The 17,357-nt window shown below is 39.1% G+C and overlaps 1 protein-coding gene and 1 long non-coding RNA gene across 2 annotated transcripts in view; one reads left to right on the top strand and one right to left on the bottom strand.

Annotated features, from left to right (window-relative positions):
- Positions 1 to 5,810, bottom strand: part of LOC116553767 — a 17,257-nt gene extending 11,447 nt beyond the window's left edge. The window contains exons 1-2 of the long non-coding RNA XR_004269900.1: positions 5,797 to 5,810; positions 3,932 to 3,935 (exon numbers count right to left, since the gene is read on the bottom strand). This is a non-coding gene — a long non-coding RNA (uncharacterized LOC116553767). The remainder of the gene's footprint in view (positions 1 to 3,931; positions 3,936 to 5,796) is intronic.
- Positions 1 to 17,357, top strand: part of HPSE2 (heparanase 2 (inactive)) — a 732,977-nt gene that overhangs the window by 79,517 nt on the left and 636,103 nt on the right. The window lies entirely within an intron of this gene.

Genomic DNA, 17,357 nt, shown 5'->3' with positions numbered 1-17,357 from the left:
CCCCTTGCCCTCCTCCTCTCCACTCCCCCTCCCTTCCCCTCTCCTCCCCTCACCCTCTCAGCTCCCCCCCTCCTCTCCCCTCACCCCCGTCCCCTCCCCTCCCCCTCCCCTCCCCTTGCCCCTCTCCTCTCCCCTCCCCCCTCCCTTACCCTCTCCTCCCCTCACCCCCTCACCTCCCCTTCCCCTCTCCTCCTCTCCCCTCTCCTCCCCTCACCTTCCCTTCCCTCTCCTCTCTTCCCTGTCTTCCCACTCTTCTTTCTTTTTTTTTGAGACAGAGTTTCACTCTTGTCAACCAGGCCAGAGTGCAATGGTATGATCTTGGCTCACTGAAACTTCTGCCTCCCGAGTTCAAGTGATTCTCCTGTCTCACCCTCCCGAGTAGCTGGGATTACAAGTGTGTGCCACCACATCCAGCTAATTTTTAAATTTTTATTGGAGATGGGGTTTCACCATGTTGGCCAGGCTAGTCTTGAACTCCTGATCTCAAGTGATCCACCCACCTTGGTCTCCCAAAGTGCTGGGATTACAGACATGAACCACTGCACCCATCTTTAGTGGTGATTTTTGAGATTTTGGTGCACCCATCACCAGAGCAATGTACATTGTAACCAGTGTGTCATCTTTTATCCCTCATCCCCCTCCAACCTTTCCCCGAGTCTCCAAAGTCCATTGTATTATTCTTAAGCCTTTGCATTTTCATAGCTTAGCTTCCATTTATCAGTGTGAACATATGATGTTTGGTTTTTCCATTCCTGAGTTACTTCACTTAGAATAATGGTCGTTAACTCCATCCGGGTTGCTGTGAATGGCATTATTTCTTTCCTTTTTATGGCTGAGTAGTATTCCATGGGGGGGATGTGTGTGTGTGCATGCCTGTGTGTGTGTGTATCTATCTATCTATCTGTCTATCATCTATCTATCACATTTTCTTCATCTACTCGTTGGTTGATGGGCATTTAGCCTGGTTCTGTATTTTTGCAATTGCAAGTTGTGCTGCTATAAACATGCAAGTGCAAGTGTCTTTTTCAAATAACGACTTCTTTTCTTCTGGGTAGATAGCCAGTAGTGGGATTACTGGATCAAATGGTAGTTCTGCTTTTAGTTCTTTAAGGAATCTCCACAGTTTTCCATAGTGGTTGTACTAGTTTACATTTCCACTAGCAGTGTAAAAGTGTTCCCTTTTTACCACATCCACACCAACATCTGTTATTTTTTTGATTTCTACATTATGGCCATTCTGACAGGAATAAGGTGATATTGCATTGTACTTTTGATTTACATTTCCCTGATAATTAGTCATGTTGAGCATTTTTTCATATGCTTATTGGCCATTTGTATAGCTTCTTTTGAGAATTGTCTATTAATGTCTTTTGGGCATCTTTTGATGGAATTATTTGTTTTTTTTCTTGCTGATTTGTTTTAGTTCCTTGTAGATTCTGGATATTAGTCATTTGTTGGATACATAGTTTGTGAAGATTTTCTCCCACTCTGAAGGTTGCCTGTTTATTTTGCTGATTTTTTTCTTTTGCTGTGCAGAGCTTTTTACTTTAATTAGGTCCCATCTATTTATTTTTGTTTTGGTTGCATTTGCCTTTGGGTTCTTGGTCATAAGGTCTTTGCCTAAGCCAATGTCAAGAAGAGTTTTTCCAACATTATCTTCTAGAATTTTTATGGTTTTAGATCTTAGATTTAAGTCTTTGATTCATCTTGAGTTGATTTTTGTTTAAGGTGACAGATGAGGATCCAGTTTCATTCTTCTACATGTGGCTTTCCAATTATCCCAGCATCATTTGTTGAATGGGGTATCCTTTCCCCACTTTATGTTTTTATTTGCTTTGTTAAAGATAAGTTGGCTGTAAGCATCTGACTTTATTTCTGGGTTCTCTATTCTGTTCCATTGATCTATGTGCCCATTTTTATACCAATACCATACTGTTTTGGTAGCTATAGCCTTGAAGTATAGTTTGAAGTCAGTCAGTGTGATGCCTCCAGATTTGTTCTTTTTGCTTAGTCTTGCTTTGGCTATGCGGGCTCTTTTTTGGTTCCATATGAATTTTAAGATTTTTTTTTTCTAGTTTTGTGAAGAATGATGATGGGAATTGCAATGAATTTGTAGATTGCTTTTGACAGTGTGGTTATCTTCACAATATTCCAGCAGTGTTTTGTAGTTTTCCTTGTAGAGATCTTTTACCTCCTCGATTTGGTGTAATCCTAAGGGTTTTTTTTTTTTTTTTCTGTTGTAAAAGGGATTCAGTTTTTCATTTGATTCTGAGATTGGTCATTGTATATAGTAGCACTACTGATTTGCATGCATTAATTTTGTATCCTGAAACTTTATTCAATTCATTTTTCAGATGTAGGAGCTTTTCAGATGATTCTTTAGGGTTTTCTAGGTATGCGACCATATCATGAGGAACCAGCAAAATTTTGACTTCCTCTTTAGTGATTTGGATGCCCTTTATTTGTTTCTCTTGTCTGATTACTCTGGCTAGGACTTCTAGTGCTATGTTGAAAGGAAATGCCGAAAGTGGGCATCCTTGTGTTGTTCCAATTCTCAGGGGGAAGTTTTCAACATTTCCCTGTTCAGTATGGTGTTCATTGTGAGTTTTTCATAGATGGCTTTTATTACATTGAGGTATATCCCTTCTATGTTAATTTTGCTGAGGGTGTTTTAATCATAGAGGGATGCTAGATTTCCTCAAATCCTTTTTCTGTATCTATTGAGATGATCATATGATTTTTTTTTTTTTGAGACAGAGTTTCGCTCTTGTTGCCCAGGCTGGAGTGCAATGGCACAATCTTGGCTCACCGCAACCTCCGCCTCCTGGGTTCAGGCAATTCTCCTGCCTCAGCCTCCTGAGTAGCTGGGATTACAGGCATGCGCCACCATGCCCAGCTGATTTTTTTGTATTTTTAGTAGAGACGGGGTTTCACCATGTTGACCAGGATGGTCTCGATCTCTTGACCTCGTGATCCACCCGCCTTGGCCTCCCAAAGTGCTGGGATTACAGGTGTGAGCCAGCGCGCCCGGCCGATCATATGATTTTTGTTTTAAATTCTGTTTATGTGATGTATCACATTTATTGACTTGTATATGTTAAACCATCCTGCATCCCTGGTATGAAATCCACCTGATCATGGCATATTATCTTTTTGATATGCTGTTGGATTTGGTTAGCTAGTATTTTTTTTGAGGATTTTTGCATCTATGTTAATCAGGGATATTTGTCTGCAGTTTTCTGTTTTTGTTATGTACTTCTCTAGTTTTGGTATCAGGGTGATACTGGCTTCATATAATGATTTACGGAGGGTTCTCTCTTTCTTTATCTTGTGGAATAGTGTCAGTAGGATTGCTACCAATTCTTTGAATGTTTGATAGAATTCAGCTGTGAATCCATCTTGTCCTGGACTTTTATTTTAATTGGCAATTTTTAAATTACCATTTCAGTTTCACTACTTGTTATTGGTCTGTTCAGAGTTTCTATTTCTTTCTGATTTAATCTAGGAGGGTTGTAGACTTCCAGGAATTTATTCATCTCCTGTAGATTTTCTAGTTTGTGTACATAAAGGTGTTCATGGTAGCCTTGAATGATCTTTTGCATTTCTGTGGTATTGGTTATAATATCTCCCATTCTATTTCTAATTGAGCTTATTTGGATCTTCTCTCTTCTTTTCTTGGTTAATCTCACTAATGGTATATCAATTTTGTTTATCTTTTCAAAGAGCCAGGTTTTTGTTTCTTTTATCTTTTGTATTTTTTTTTTTTTGTTGTTGTGTCAATTTCATGTAGTTCTGCTCTGACCTTTATTTCTTTTCTTCTGCTTGGTTTGGGTTTGTTTGATCTTGTTTCTCTAGTGTCTTGAAGTGTCACCTTAGATTGTCTATTTGTGCTCTTTCAGAATTTTTCATGTAGGCATATGATGCCATGAACTTTCCTCTTAGTACTGCTTTAGCTGTATCCAATAGGTCTTGATAAGTTGAGTCATTGTTATCATTCAGTTCAAAGATTTTTAAAATTTCCACCTTGATTTTATTGTTGACCCAAAGATCATTTAAGAGCAGATTATTTAATTTCCATGCATTTGTATAGTTTTGAGGGTTAATTTCTAGTTTTATTCACTGTGCTCTGAGAGGATACTTGGTATAATTTCAATTTTTAAAAAATTTATTGAGACGTGACATATCATATGGTCAGTCTTGGTGCATATTCTATGCACTGATAAAAAGAATGTATATTCTACAGTTGTTGGGTAGAATGTTCTGTAAATATCTGCTAAATCCATTTGTTCTAGGTTATAGTTTAAGTTCATTTTTTCTTTGTTGACTTTCTGTCTTGATGACCTATCTAGTGCTCTCAGTGGAATATTGAAGTTTCCCACCATTACTGTGTTGCCGTCTATCTCATTTCATTGTTTCATAAATTTGGAAGCTCCAGTGTTAGGTACATATATATTTAAGATTGTGATATTTTCCTGTTGGACTGATCCTTTTAGCATTATATAATGTCCCTCTTTGTCTTTTTATTTTATTTATTTATTTTTTTAAAAGTTGTATGGAAAGAAGACTAGAAGGGTCACTGTTGTTGCTTTTAAGTCTGTTTTATCTGGTGGAAGAGTAGCTACTTCTGTTCACTTTTGGTGTCCATTTGCATGGAATATCTTTTTTTCACCCCTTTACCTTAAGTTGATGTGAGTCCTTGTGTGTTAGGTGAATCTCTTGAAGACAGCAAATATTTGGATGGTGGATTTTTTTAAAAAATGAAATTAAATTTTAAGTTCTGGGATACATGTGCATATTTGTTACATAGGTAAACATGTGCTATGGTGGTTTGCTGCACCTATCAACCCATCACCCAGGTATTAAGCTTAGCATACATTAGCTATTTTTCCTAATGCTCTTTCTCCCCCAACCCCACACCCCCACAACAGGCCCCATTGTGTATTGTTCCCCTCCCTCTTCCATGTGTTCTCACTGTTTAGGTCCCACTTACAAGTGCGAACATATGGTGTTCGGTTTTCTGTTCCTGTGTTAGCTTGCTGAGGATAATGGCTTCCAGCTTCAACCATGTTCATGCAAAGGACATGATCTCATTTCTTTTTATGGCTGCGTCACATGCCATAATGTATCTGAATCACATTTTCTTTATCCAGTCTATCATTGATAGGCATTTTTGTTGGTTCCATGTCTTTGCTATTGTGAATAGTGCTACAATGAACATACGCATACATATATCTTTGTAATAGTATAATTTATATTCCTTTGGGTATATACCCAGTAATTGTATTGTTGGACCAAATGGTATTTCTGATTCTAGGTCTTTGTGGAATTGCCATATCATCTTCCACAATGGTTGAACTAACTTACATTCCCAGTTTGATGGATTTTTATCCATTCTGCCATTCTATATCTTTTACATGGAGCATTTAGGCCATTTACCTGCAACATTAGTATTGAGATGTGGGGTACTGTTCTAGTCCTTATTCTAGTTGTTGCCTGAATACTTGTTTTTTTCCCATTATGTTATTGTTTTATAGACCCTATGAGATTTATGCTTTAAGGAAGCTTTATTTTGGTGTATTTCAAGGTTTTGTTTCAAGATTTAGAACTCATTTTAGCATTTCTTGTAGTGCTGGCTTGGTAGTGGAATTCTCTCAGCACTTATTTGTCTGCAAAAGACTTTACCTGTCCTTCATTTATGAAGCTTAGTTTTGTTGGATACAAAATTCTTGGCTGACAATTATTTTGTTTCAGGAGGCTAATGTACCATATTTTCTTTATACCCTAGTCTCTTCTGACTTGTAGGGTTTCTGCTGAGAATCCTGTTAATCTGATAGGTTTTACTGTATAGTTTACCTAATGCTTTCATCTCACAGTTCTTAAGATTCTTTCCTGTGTCTTGATTATAGATAACTTGATGTTTATGTGCCTAGGTGAGGGTGTTTTTGCAATGAATTTCCCAAATGTTCTTTGAGCTTCTAGTATTTAGTTGTCTAGATCTCTAGCAAGTCCAGGGAAGTTTTCTTCAATTAGTCCCTCAGATAAGTTTTCCAAACTTTTATATTTCTCTTCTTTCTTAGGAACACCAGTTATTCTTAGGTTTATCTGTTTAACATAATTTAAAATTTCTTGAAATCTTTGTTCATTTTTCTCAAATTCTTTTTTCATTGTCTTTGTCTGATTGGGTTAATTCAAAAGCCTTCTCTTTGAGCTCTAAAGTTCTTTCTTCCGCTTGTTCTAGTCTATTGTTGAAACTTTCCAGTGCATTTTGTATTTCTCTAAGTGTGTCTTTCATTTCCAGAAGTTGTGATTTTTTTTTTATGATACCTATTTCTCTGAAGCATTTTTTAATCCATACTATGTATTGCCCTTTTACTTTAAGTTAGTTTTTTCCTTTCTCTGCTATCACCTTGAGTACCTTAATAATCATTTCCCTGGATTCTTTATCAGGCAATTCAGAGAATTCTTTTTGGTTTGGATTCATTGCTGGGGAGCTAGTGTGATCTTTTCAGGGTGTTATAGAGCCCTGTTTTTTCATATTACCAGGATTGTTTTTCTGGTTCCTTCTCACCTGCGTAGACTATGTCAGAGGAAAGATCTGGGACTCAAGGACTGCTGTTCAGATTCTTTTGTCCAATGGCATGATCCCTGGATGTGATGCTCTTCCCCTTCCTCTGGGGATGGGGCTTTCTGTGAGCCAAACTGCAGTGATTGTTATTTCTCTTCTGGGTCTAGCCACCAAGTGGGGCTACCAGGCTCTGGGCTGGTTCTGGGGAATGTCTTCAAGGGTCCTGTGATGTGATCCATCTTCAGGTCTCCCAGCTGTGGATCCTAGCATCTGCTCTGGGAGAGGTGGCAGGGGAGTAAACCAGACTGTTTGAGGGTCCTTGGTTGTAGCTGTGTTTAATGTGCTGGCTTTCTTGAATGATGGTTATGCTAGCAGTTGTCACATGGAGAGACATAGGACCTCTGGTTAGGCAGCATGTTGCAGGCAGTGGAATTACCTGTTGTTTCCTTCTTCTTGGGGAGCAGGGTTATTCTGTCATGAGTTGCTGTAATGGCCTGAGTTTGTTGACCTCCAGCCAGAAGGTGGTGCTTTCAAGACAGCACCAGCTGCAGTAGTAGTAAGGGGATTTAAGCTTGCTATACATTGGCCAGGGTAACTATTCTGGTTTCCTAGGCAATGGGTGGGGCCATAAAGCTTGGAAGAGTTTCTGTCTTTTGTGTTCTGCTACCAGGGCAGGTAGTGAAATACCTTCAGGTTGGGGCAGGGTTAGGTGGGTCTGTGCTCAGACTCTCCTTGGGCAGGGCTTGCTGAGACCACTGTGGGGGATTGGGTGTGGTTCTCAGGCCAATGGGGTTATGTTCCAGAGGGGATTATGGCTGCCTCTGCTGTGTCATATAGTTCCCCAAGAGCATAGCTGGTAGCAAAATGTGTCACTTCGCTCCCACGCAGTTGGCAAGGCTGGTCTTGCTCCTGCAGTGTCCCACTCAGACCTTGCCCAGGTCATAAGCTTCCTTGTTGACAAAGCAAGCACAGATTTCAGGCCCTGCCTCTTTTATCTTCCCACACTGTCATCAGCAGCTCCTGTGCTTATACGTGCAGCAGTCCCCATTTACTCTCTGTATTCTACTCAAGAAAATTCATTCCGAGTCAAAATTATTACAAATTTCAGTTGGAAGCTTCTTTCACCCTGTGGGAAGGCCTGCAAGGCTCTTCCAATTGTTGTTTCTATTTCTTTTTTCTTTTTTTATTGCTTTTTACATTGTTGCTTCTATTTCTATATTTTGTGTGGTTCCCAAAATCCATTTCAGCTCTAGGTAAGGTTACTTCTTTCTTCTGTGATCTGGATTTCACATTCCCCAGTGGGGATGTGTATTCAGAGGCATGTATTCCCCCTCTCACACTTTGGGAACTTGCAGTTTTTCACCTGTCATGCAGAATTTGCAGTGGCATGCCACTTCTTTCAAAGGATCAATGCATTCTTTCAGTTTTCCTGGTACATTCCCTTGGTGTTCTTGGAGCAAGAGTTCACAGTGTGAATCTCCACATGCTGTTCTGGCTATGCAAGTGGGAGCTGCATGTTAACCCTGTATCCTATCTGCCATCTTCCTAAGCTATCTCAGCTTCCTAACATTATAGTCTAGGAGCCAGGCGATTAGATAGAGTCTGAGCAGTGCTCTCTCCCATACCATAAAGAAAAGTTTGAAATTAAATTTTTATCATTGAAGAACCAATTGTAGACACAGTCTCTGCATGATTCACTTTCCAGGTAGTGTAGTAGAGTTCATTTTGAAGCCTGGTTTAAAATAAATGAATTTTCATGGTCTTTATCCAGAGCAGTAATTCTTAGGTTTGTGAGGGTAAAGCTTTCTTTATTAGGGATCAGGAGAGAAAGTTTTTTTTGTGTGTGTAATGAAGAGGTTTTATAGCTATTTTCTGTCTGGCTGGGGGCATGGGTAATCAAAATACCCTGATTTAACTGTAACAGCATTTGTGGAGTGCTTAGTGTATACCAGTATCTTCTGCTGCTACTCATGATACTGTACTATGTAATCTTTTGGGACACTCCATTATCAGATTTCCCTTATGCTACTGATGGCAGTGGCAGCCTATATGGAGTAGCCACTGTGAAGAGGCCAGCTGCAGCAGGGGAGGTGCAGCCAGGGCTGCACAGTCCATGGAGCTGGCAGGAGCTCCACCCCATTCTGAGTTGGCAGGGTGGGAGCCCCGCCCTCCCAGACACAGCTGAAGCTGCCCAGCCATGGCTACAGACCCAGGCATCCCTGCACTCTCAGATGCCAGGGAAGCCCCTCTGCCTCAACAGGCTTGGAAGTGCCTACTCCTGCTTCCTGGCCTCTCCCCATTCCTAGTGCCTGCTCTAATTTTGGAGCAAAGTTGAGGCTGAGTCTGGGCACCTGGCACTGGTGCAACCTGGCTGGGTGTTCATGTGCTTGGGGCAGTGCTGACACACCAGTCCCCTGCTGCCTTGGTCTCCTCTGGACTTTGGGTGCTGACAAACACAGAAGGGAGTCTGAGGGAGGGGCTGAGGGTGACTTGGTGCAGGCCTGCAGGCACCCCTTGGCACTAACAGCCTGGGTGCTGTGGACATGACTGATGGTGGCAGGAGGCAGACAGGCTCCTGGGCAGAAAGTGTTGGGTCCCTGGTGAAGCCCCACCTTCAAGCCAGGAATTGCCTGAAGCATGGGGGCCAGGCTGTGAGTTCTGGGTAGAGTCCATGGACTGGAGTGAGAACTTATTGTGCTTTTCTCAGGCCCACCCATGGCAACCGATGGACCAATCAGTATGCACTTTCTCCCTTCTAAGCCCATAAAAACCCTGAACTCAGCGAGACTCAGGCAAAAATCAGAACAACCTGCCTGCAGATAGGAGCCACCCATTACAGGTCTCTTCTCCATTCAGGACTGCAGACTCAATGGGACAAACAGCCTCTAACAGTGCCTAGGCTAGGCCTCAACTTTGCTCTCAAATTGGAAAGGAGCTACCCACCCTGGGTCCCCTTTTTGCTGAAGGCTGCACAGACATCAGGACAACCTGCCTGTGGATAGGAGCTATCCACTCTGGGTCTCCTCTCTGCTGAGATCTGCACACTCGTTGAGATGACCTATCTGCAGATAGGAGCTACCCACTCTGGGTCTCCTCTCCACTGAGGGCTACACACTTGATGTGATGACCTGCCTGTGACTAGGAATACCCACTATGGGCCACCTCTCCGCTGAGCAGGGCACTCATCAGAATGACCTGCCTGCAGAAAGGAGCCACCCACTGTGGATCTCCTGAGTGCTGTATAGTCACTCAATAAAGCACCTCTTTGCCTTGCTCACCCCCTAGTTGTCCATGTAACTTATTCTTCCTGGACACAGGACAGAAACTCAATGGTGGGAGTGAAAGAGCTGTAACACAAACAGTGCTGGAACACGCCCCCACTTGCCTTGTTGTGGGTGACAAGAAGGAGAGAAGAGAGAAGGAGAAAAGAGCTGAAACCACACTCAGCCTTTAGTGCTGTTTTTCTTTTTTAAGTCTAACAGGTGAAGCCTTTAGTGCTCTTTTTAATTTTTTTCAGTCTAGCAGCTAAAAAACATCTAATTGTTGCAGTTTTCTCACTATAATTGGGGTTTGTATATTTTAACCTGTTTTGGTGATTTGCATATCCTTTTTGATGAATTACCTTTTCATATTCCTTACCTTTTTAAATTGAGTGTTGATCTTTTTCTTAACAGTTTGTGATTGTTCTTTGTGAATAGAAATGTCAATCCTTTATCATATGTATTGCAAAACATTTTTCACTCTGAATATCATCTAATTTTTGACTCTGTTTTAAATTTAGAGCATTCATCTTTCATTGTGACTGGAATTTGTGTTTACTTGTAGTGTGATGTGTTAGTATATAATATTGTTTTCTTCAAAATGACTAGCCAGCTTTGCCTATGTGGTTTTAAAACACTTTTTTTTGCCACTGTATTGAAATACCATGGATGTTATATATTATACTCCCACATAGATTTGTACCTATTTCTGAATACTGTTTTCTGTCATTTTGCTATTCTTTATTTCTCTGCCAATGGTATACTGTTTTGATTTTTGGTAATGCTTATTAACTACCCTCTCATTTTTCTTTTTAAAGATTTACTTGACTATTCCCATATAATTACTTTTCAAAATCAACATTTCATTTTATCCAGTTCAAGTAAATTCACCACTGGATTCCATTTGGAATTACAGTCGAATTATTGCCCAATTTGGGAAGGATTGATACTTTTCAATCTTTTCTTCCATTTAAGAAAATAGTATATCCCTCCACTTGTTCAGTTATTTTGTGTCACTTGGTAACTTGGTAATATTTTAGAATTTTCTTTCTATACTTTTCCTATTACATTTACTTTAAGGTATTTTATAGTTTTATTGAGAGTGATTTTTTTTTTTTTTTTGAGATGGGGTCTTGCTCTGTTACCCAGGTTGGAGTGTAGTGGTACTATCTCAGCTCACTGCAACTGCCACCTCCCAGGTTCAAGCAATTCTCTGCCTCAGCATCCTGAATAGCTGGAATTACATGTGCCTGCCACCACGCTCTGCTAAAGTTTTATTTTATTAAGTATTTTTCATTGAGATGGGGTTTCATGTTGGCCAGGCTGGTCTTGAACTCCTGATTTTGTGATCCACCCACCTCAGCCTCCCAAAGTACTGGGATTACAGGTGTGAGCCACTGTGCCTGGCCAAATTTTTTTCACCTTATAGGTTTTTCTTATATAAAGAGAAGATACAGATTTTAATTATTTTAAACTCGTATTCATTCCTTTTACCAAATTTTCATATTAATTCTAGTAGCTTGTTCATAGAGTGTTTTCTGTTTTATAGGTTTACAGTCTTATCAAAGACAAAGGCATATTTGTCTTTTTTTCTAAATTTTTACCAATTATTTTCCTCTTAATTTATAAAACCCCCCAAAAGAAGATGAAAAATAATGGTGCTAGCTGCTTTTCACATGATTTAAATGCAAATAACTTTATTATTTTATGTGCATAACTGAGTATTTTCTCACTGAAACCAGCACCTTTGAGGTAAAAATAAGATTATATATATTTAAAAGTAGAATGACTTCTGTTATTATTTCTGATTATAGTAGAGATAAAATATTTTGATTAATGTTCTTCCAGTCATTTCCCTATGCATTCTCACACACATGTAAATAAATATGTCATAAATGTAGAAACATATACATATACATAATGTTATATAAATCAAGTAATACAGTACATACCTTTTATTTTGTTACCACCTTAAAATTTTGTGGACTTCTTTCTGTATATAACAATAAATATAGTGGTTTATATTATTTTTATTGGCTACATTTTTTTTAATGGCTGCCTAAATGTAGGTTCACATTATTTTTAATGGCTACATTATATGGATATATCATAATTATTTAATTGATCTTCTGTTGATAGCTATCATGGTTGTCTCTAATTTTTCATGATTATAAATGACATCATGATTAACATCATTGCAGATATATCTTTGCACAATTCTTAGAAGTGTGATTGCTATGTCAAAGGACTGTATATTTAAAATTTTAATGTATTTAGTAAATGGACTTTTAGAAATGTCCTGCCAGTTTATACTTATCCCAGCAATACAAGGAGAGCTCATAAATCTTGTCTCATTTTTTTTTTTTTTTGAGATGGAGTCTTACTCTGTCGCCCAGGCTGGAGTGCAATGGCACACTCTTGGCTCACTGCAACCTTTGCCTCCTGGGTTCAAGCGATTCTCCTGCCTCAGCCTCCCAAGTAGCTGGGATTACAGGCACATGATAACACGCGTAGGTAATTTTTGTATTTTTATTAGACATGGAGTTCCACCATGTTGGTAAGGCTGGTCTCAAACTCCTGACCTCATGATCCACCCGCCTTGGCTTCCCAAAGTACTGGGATTACAGACGTGAACCACCGTGCCTGGCTTATCTCATGTTAATCCTGATTATGTTCCATTTTTTTCTATGTCAAAAAAGTTAAAAACTTTTTCTAAACATTTCTTTTCTGTAAACTTTATTTTATATTTTTTAAGTTTAAGGGTACATGTGCAGGTTTGTTATATGGGTAAACTTGTGTCATGGGGGTTTGTTTTACAGATTATTTGTTTACCCAGGTATTAAACCTATTACCCATTAGTTATTTTTCCTGATCCTCTCCCTCCTCCCACCTTCCACCTTCTGATAGGCCCCACTATCTGTTGTCCCCTTCTATGTGTCCATTTATTTTCATTGTTTAGCTTCTACTTGTAAGTGAGAGCATGCATTATTTGTTTTTCTATTTCTGTGTTAGTTTGCTAAAGATGATGCCTTCCAGCTCCATTCGTGTTCTTGCAAAGGACGTGCTCTTCTTTTTTATGGCTACATAGTATTCTGTGGTGTATTTGTACCACATTTTCTTTATTCCGTCTACCATTGATGGACATTTAGGTTGATTTTGTGTCTTTGCTATTGTGAATAGTGCTGCAGTGAACATATGCATGTATGTGTCTATGATAGAATGATTTACATTCCTTTGTGTAAATAGCCAGTAATGGAATTGCTGGGTTGAATGGTAGCTCTGTTTTTAGCTCTGTGAGAAATCATGACACTGTTTTCCACAATGGTTGAACTAATTTACACTCCCACCCATGATGTGTAAACATTCCTGTTTCTTGAGATCCTCACCAGCATCTGTCATGTTTTGACTTTTTAATAAAAGTCAGAATGGCTATTATTAAAAAGTCAAAAACACGCAGAAGAGGATGTGGAGAACGGATGCTGTTATTATCTTTGAAATGGTATCTCATTGTGGTTTTGATTTGCATTTTGCTAATGATAGTGATGTTGAGCTTTTTTTCATAGGATTGTTGGCTGCATGTATGTCTTTTGAAAAGTGTTTGTTCATGGCTTTTGCTCACTTTTTAATGGTTTTTTTAATTGTAAATTTGTTTAAGTCCTTAATAGATGCTAGATATTAAACCTTTGTCAGATGCATAGTTTGCATATATTTCTCCCGTTCTGTAGGTTGTCTGTTTACTAGTTTCTTTTGCTGTGCAAAAGCTCTTAATTTTTTTTTTTTGACGGAGTCTCACACCGTTGCCCTGCCTGGAGCGCAGTGGTGTGAACTTGGCTCACTGCAACCTCTGCCTCCCAGGTTCAAGTGATTCTCCTCCCTCAGCCTCCTGAGTAGCTGGGATTACAGGCATTTGCCAACACGCCTGGCTAATGTTTTGTATTTTTAGTAGAGACGGAATTTCACTATGTTGGCCAAGCTGGTCTCAAACGCCTGACCTTGTGATCTACCTACCTTGGCCTCCCAAAGTGCTGGGATTACAGGGGTGAGTCACCACGCCCAGCTGAGCTCTTTAGTTTAATTAGATCCCAATTAAGTAAAAAATTGCTAATTTTTACTTTTGTTGTGATTGCTTTTGGCATCTTTTTCATGAAATCTTTGCCTGTTCCTATGTCCAGGATGGTATTGCCTAGATTGTCTTCCAGGGTTTTTTAAGTTTTGGGTTTTACATTTAAGTCTTTAACCCATCTTAGTTCATTTTTGTATATGGTGTAAGGAAGGGGTCCAGCTTCAATCTTCTGCATATGGCTAGCCTGTTAGTCCAGCACCAGTTTTTGAATAGGGAGTAACTTCTCCATTGCTTGTTTTTGTCAGCTTTGCTAAAGATCAGATAGTTGTAGATGTGCAGCTTTATTTCCGGGCTCTCAATTCTATTCCATTTGCCTATGTGTCTGTTTTTGTACCAGTGCCATGATGTTTTGGTGACTGTAGTCCTGTAGTATAGTTCAAAGTCAAGGTAGTGTGATGTGATGCTTCCAGCTTTGTTTTGCTTAGGATTGTCTTGGATATTAGGGCTCATTTTGGTTCCATATGAATTTTAAAATAGCATTTTCTAGTTCTGTGAAGAATGTCATTGGTAGTTTAATAGGAATAACATGGAATCTATAAATTGCTTTGGGCAGTATAGCCATTTTAACAATATTGATTATTTCTGACCGTGAGCACAGAATGTTTTCCCATTTGTTTGTGTCATCTTTGATTTCTTTCAACAGTGTTTTGTGGTTTTCCTTGTAGAGATTTTTTTTTTTACCTCTCTTGTTAACTGTATTCCTAAGTATTTTATTCTTTTCGTGGCAGTTGTGACTGGGACTGATTTAGCCCTCAGGTTGACTGTAGGAATGGTAGTAATTTTTGTACATTGATTTTGTATCTTGAGACTTTGCTGAAGTTGTTTATCAGTTTAAGGAGCTTTTGGCTGAGATTATGGGTTTTTCTAGATATAGAATCATGTCATCTGTAAACAGAGATGTTTGGCTTCCTTTCTTCCTATTCGAATGCCTTTTTTTTTTTTTTTTCCTGAGACGGAGTTTTGTTCTGTGGTCTAGGCTAGAGTGCAGTGGCATACTCTTGGCTCACTGCAACCTCTGCCTCCTTGATTCAAGCAATTCTCCTGACTCAGCCTCCCAAGTAGCTAGGAATACAGGTACCCACCCCCCCCACCATGCCTGGCTAATTTTTGTATTTTTAGTAGAGACGAGGTTTCACCATGTTGGCCAGGCTGGTCTCGAACTCCTGATCTGAAGTGCTGTGCCCATCTTGGCCTCCCAAAGTGCTGAGATTACAGGTGTGAGCCACCACACCCAGCCCAGGATGCCCTTTATTTCTTTCTCTTGCTTGTTTCTCTGGCCAGAACTTCCAATACTATGTTGAATGGAGTGGTGAGAGAGGGTATCCTTGTCTTGTGCTGGTTCAAGGGAAATGCTTCCAGCTTTTGCCCATTCAGTATGATGTTCACTCTGGGCTTGTCATAGATGGTTCTTATTATTTTGAGGTATGTTCTTTCAATACTTAGTTTATTGAGAGTTTTTAACATGAAGCGGTGCTGAATTTTATGAAAAGCCTTTCCTGCATCTATTGAGATAATCATGTGGTTTTTATTTTTTTGTCTTTAATTTTGTTTATGTGATGGATCACATTTATTGATTTGCATATGGTGAACCAGTCTTGCATCCCAGAAATAAAGCCTATTTGATCATGGTGAATAAGCTTTTTGATGTGGTGGATAACATTTTTGATGTGCTGCTGGATTTGGCTTGCCAGTATTTTGTTAAGATTTTTGCATCAGTGTTAATCAAGGATTTAGGCCTAAATTTTTTTATTCTTTTGTTGTGTCTTTGCCAAGTTTTGGCATCAGGATATTGCTGGCCTCATAGAATGAGTTAGGGAGGAGTCCCTCTTCCTCAATTTTTTTGGAATAGTTTCGGTGGAAATAGTACCAGCTTTACTTCGTATAACTGGTAGAATCTGGCTGTGAATCTCTCTGTTCCTGGGCTTTTGTTGGGGTGTTAGGCTATTTATTACCGTTTCAGTTTCAGAGCTCATTATCGGTCTTTTCATGAATTCCATTTCTTACTGGCTCAGTCTTGGGAGGGTTTATGGGTACCGAAATTCATTCCTTTCTTCTAGATTTTCTAGTTTATATGCATAGAGATGTTTAGAATAATCTCTTACAGTTATTAATATATCTGTGGGGTCAGTAATGATGTCCTCTTTGTTGTTTCTAATGGTGTTTATTTGGGTCTTCTCTCTTTTCTTCTGTATTTTATTTGTCTATCTAGCATTCTATCTGTTTTATTACTGTTTTGTTTTCTTAAAAAAACAATTCCTGGTTTCGTTGACCTTTTGAATGTTTTTTAATGTCTCAGTCTCCTTTAGTTCAGCTCTGATTTTGGTTATTTCATGTTTTTTGCTTGGTTTGGAGTTGGTTTTCTCTTGGTTCTCTGGTTCTTTTAGTTGTGATTTGAGGTTTTTTGTTATTTTTGTTTATTCTGTAAATTACTTATTTAGAATTTAATTTATTTAGAATTATCTATTTATTTAGATGACTTTTATTTATTATTACTTTTATTGTACTTTAGATTCTGGGATACATGTGCAGGTCATGCAAGATTGTTGCATAGGTGCATGGCAAAGTGGTTTGCTGCCTATCTCCCTATCACCTATACCTGACATTTCTCTCACATTATCCCTCCCCACCCTCCCTCCTTCTATCCCTGTGTGCCCTTGCCCCCTCCAACAGACCCCAGTGTGTGATGCTCCCATCTCTTTGTCCACATGTTCTCATTGTTAAACACCTGCCTATGAGTGAGAGCATGCCATGTTTTATTTTCTGTTCTTGTGTCAGTTTGCTGAAAATGATAGTTTCCAGGTTCATCAATGTCCCTACAAAGGACACAAACTCATTTTTTTTTATAGCCGCATAGTATTCCATGTTGTATATGTGCCACATTTTCTTTGTCCAGTCTATCATTGATGGACATTTGGGTTGGTTCCAGGTCTTTGCTATTGTAAACAGTGCTGCGATGAACATACGTGTGCATGTGTCTTTATAATAGAATGATTTATGGTCCTTTGGGTATCTACCCAGTAATGAGATTGCTGGGTCAAATGGAATTTCTATTTCTAGGTCCTTGAGGAATAACCACATTATCTTCCACAATGGTTGAACTAATTACCTCAAACCAACAGTGTAAAAGTGTTCCTGTTTCTCCACATCCTCTCTAGCATCTGTTGTCTCCGGATTTTTTAATGATTGCCATTCTAACTGGCGTGAGATGGTATCTCAGTGTGGTTTTGATTTGCATTTCTCTAATGACCAGTGGTGATGAGCATTTTTTCATATGTTTGTTGGCCTCATATATGTCTTCTTTTGTAAAGTGTCTGTTCATATCCTTTGCCCACTTTTGGATGGGTTTGTTTTTTTCTTATAAATCTGTTTTAGGTTTTTGTAGATCCTGAATATTAGCCCTTTGTCAGAT

This window comes from Sapajus apella, unplaced genomic scaffold, assembly GCF_009761245.1.
Source record: "Sapajus apella isolate SASKATOON/1434 unplaced genomic scaffold, GSC_monkey_1.0 scaffold13, whole genome shotgun sequence".
NCBI lineage: Eukaryota > Metazoa > Chordata > Mammalia > Primates > Cebidae > Sapajus > Sapajus apella.
Note: the sequence above shows the minus strand (reverse complement) of the source record. Positions and strands in the feature narration are given on the sequence as shown.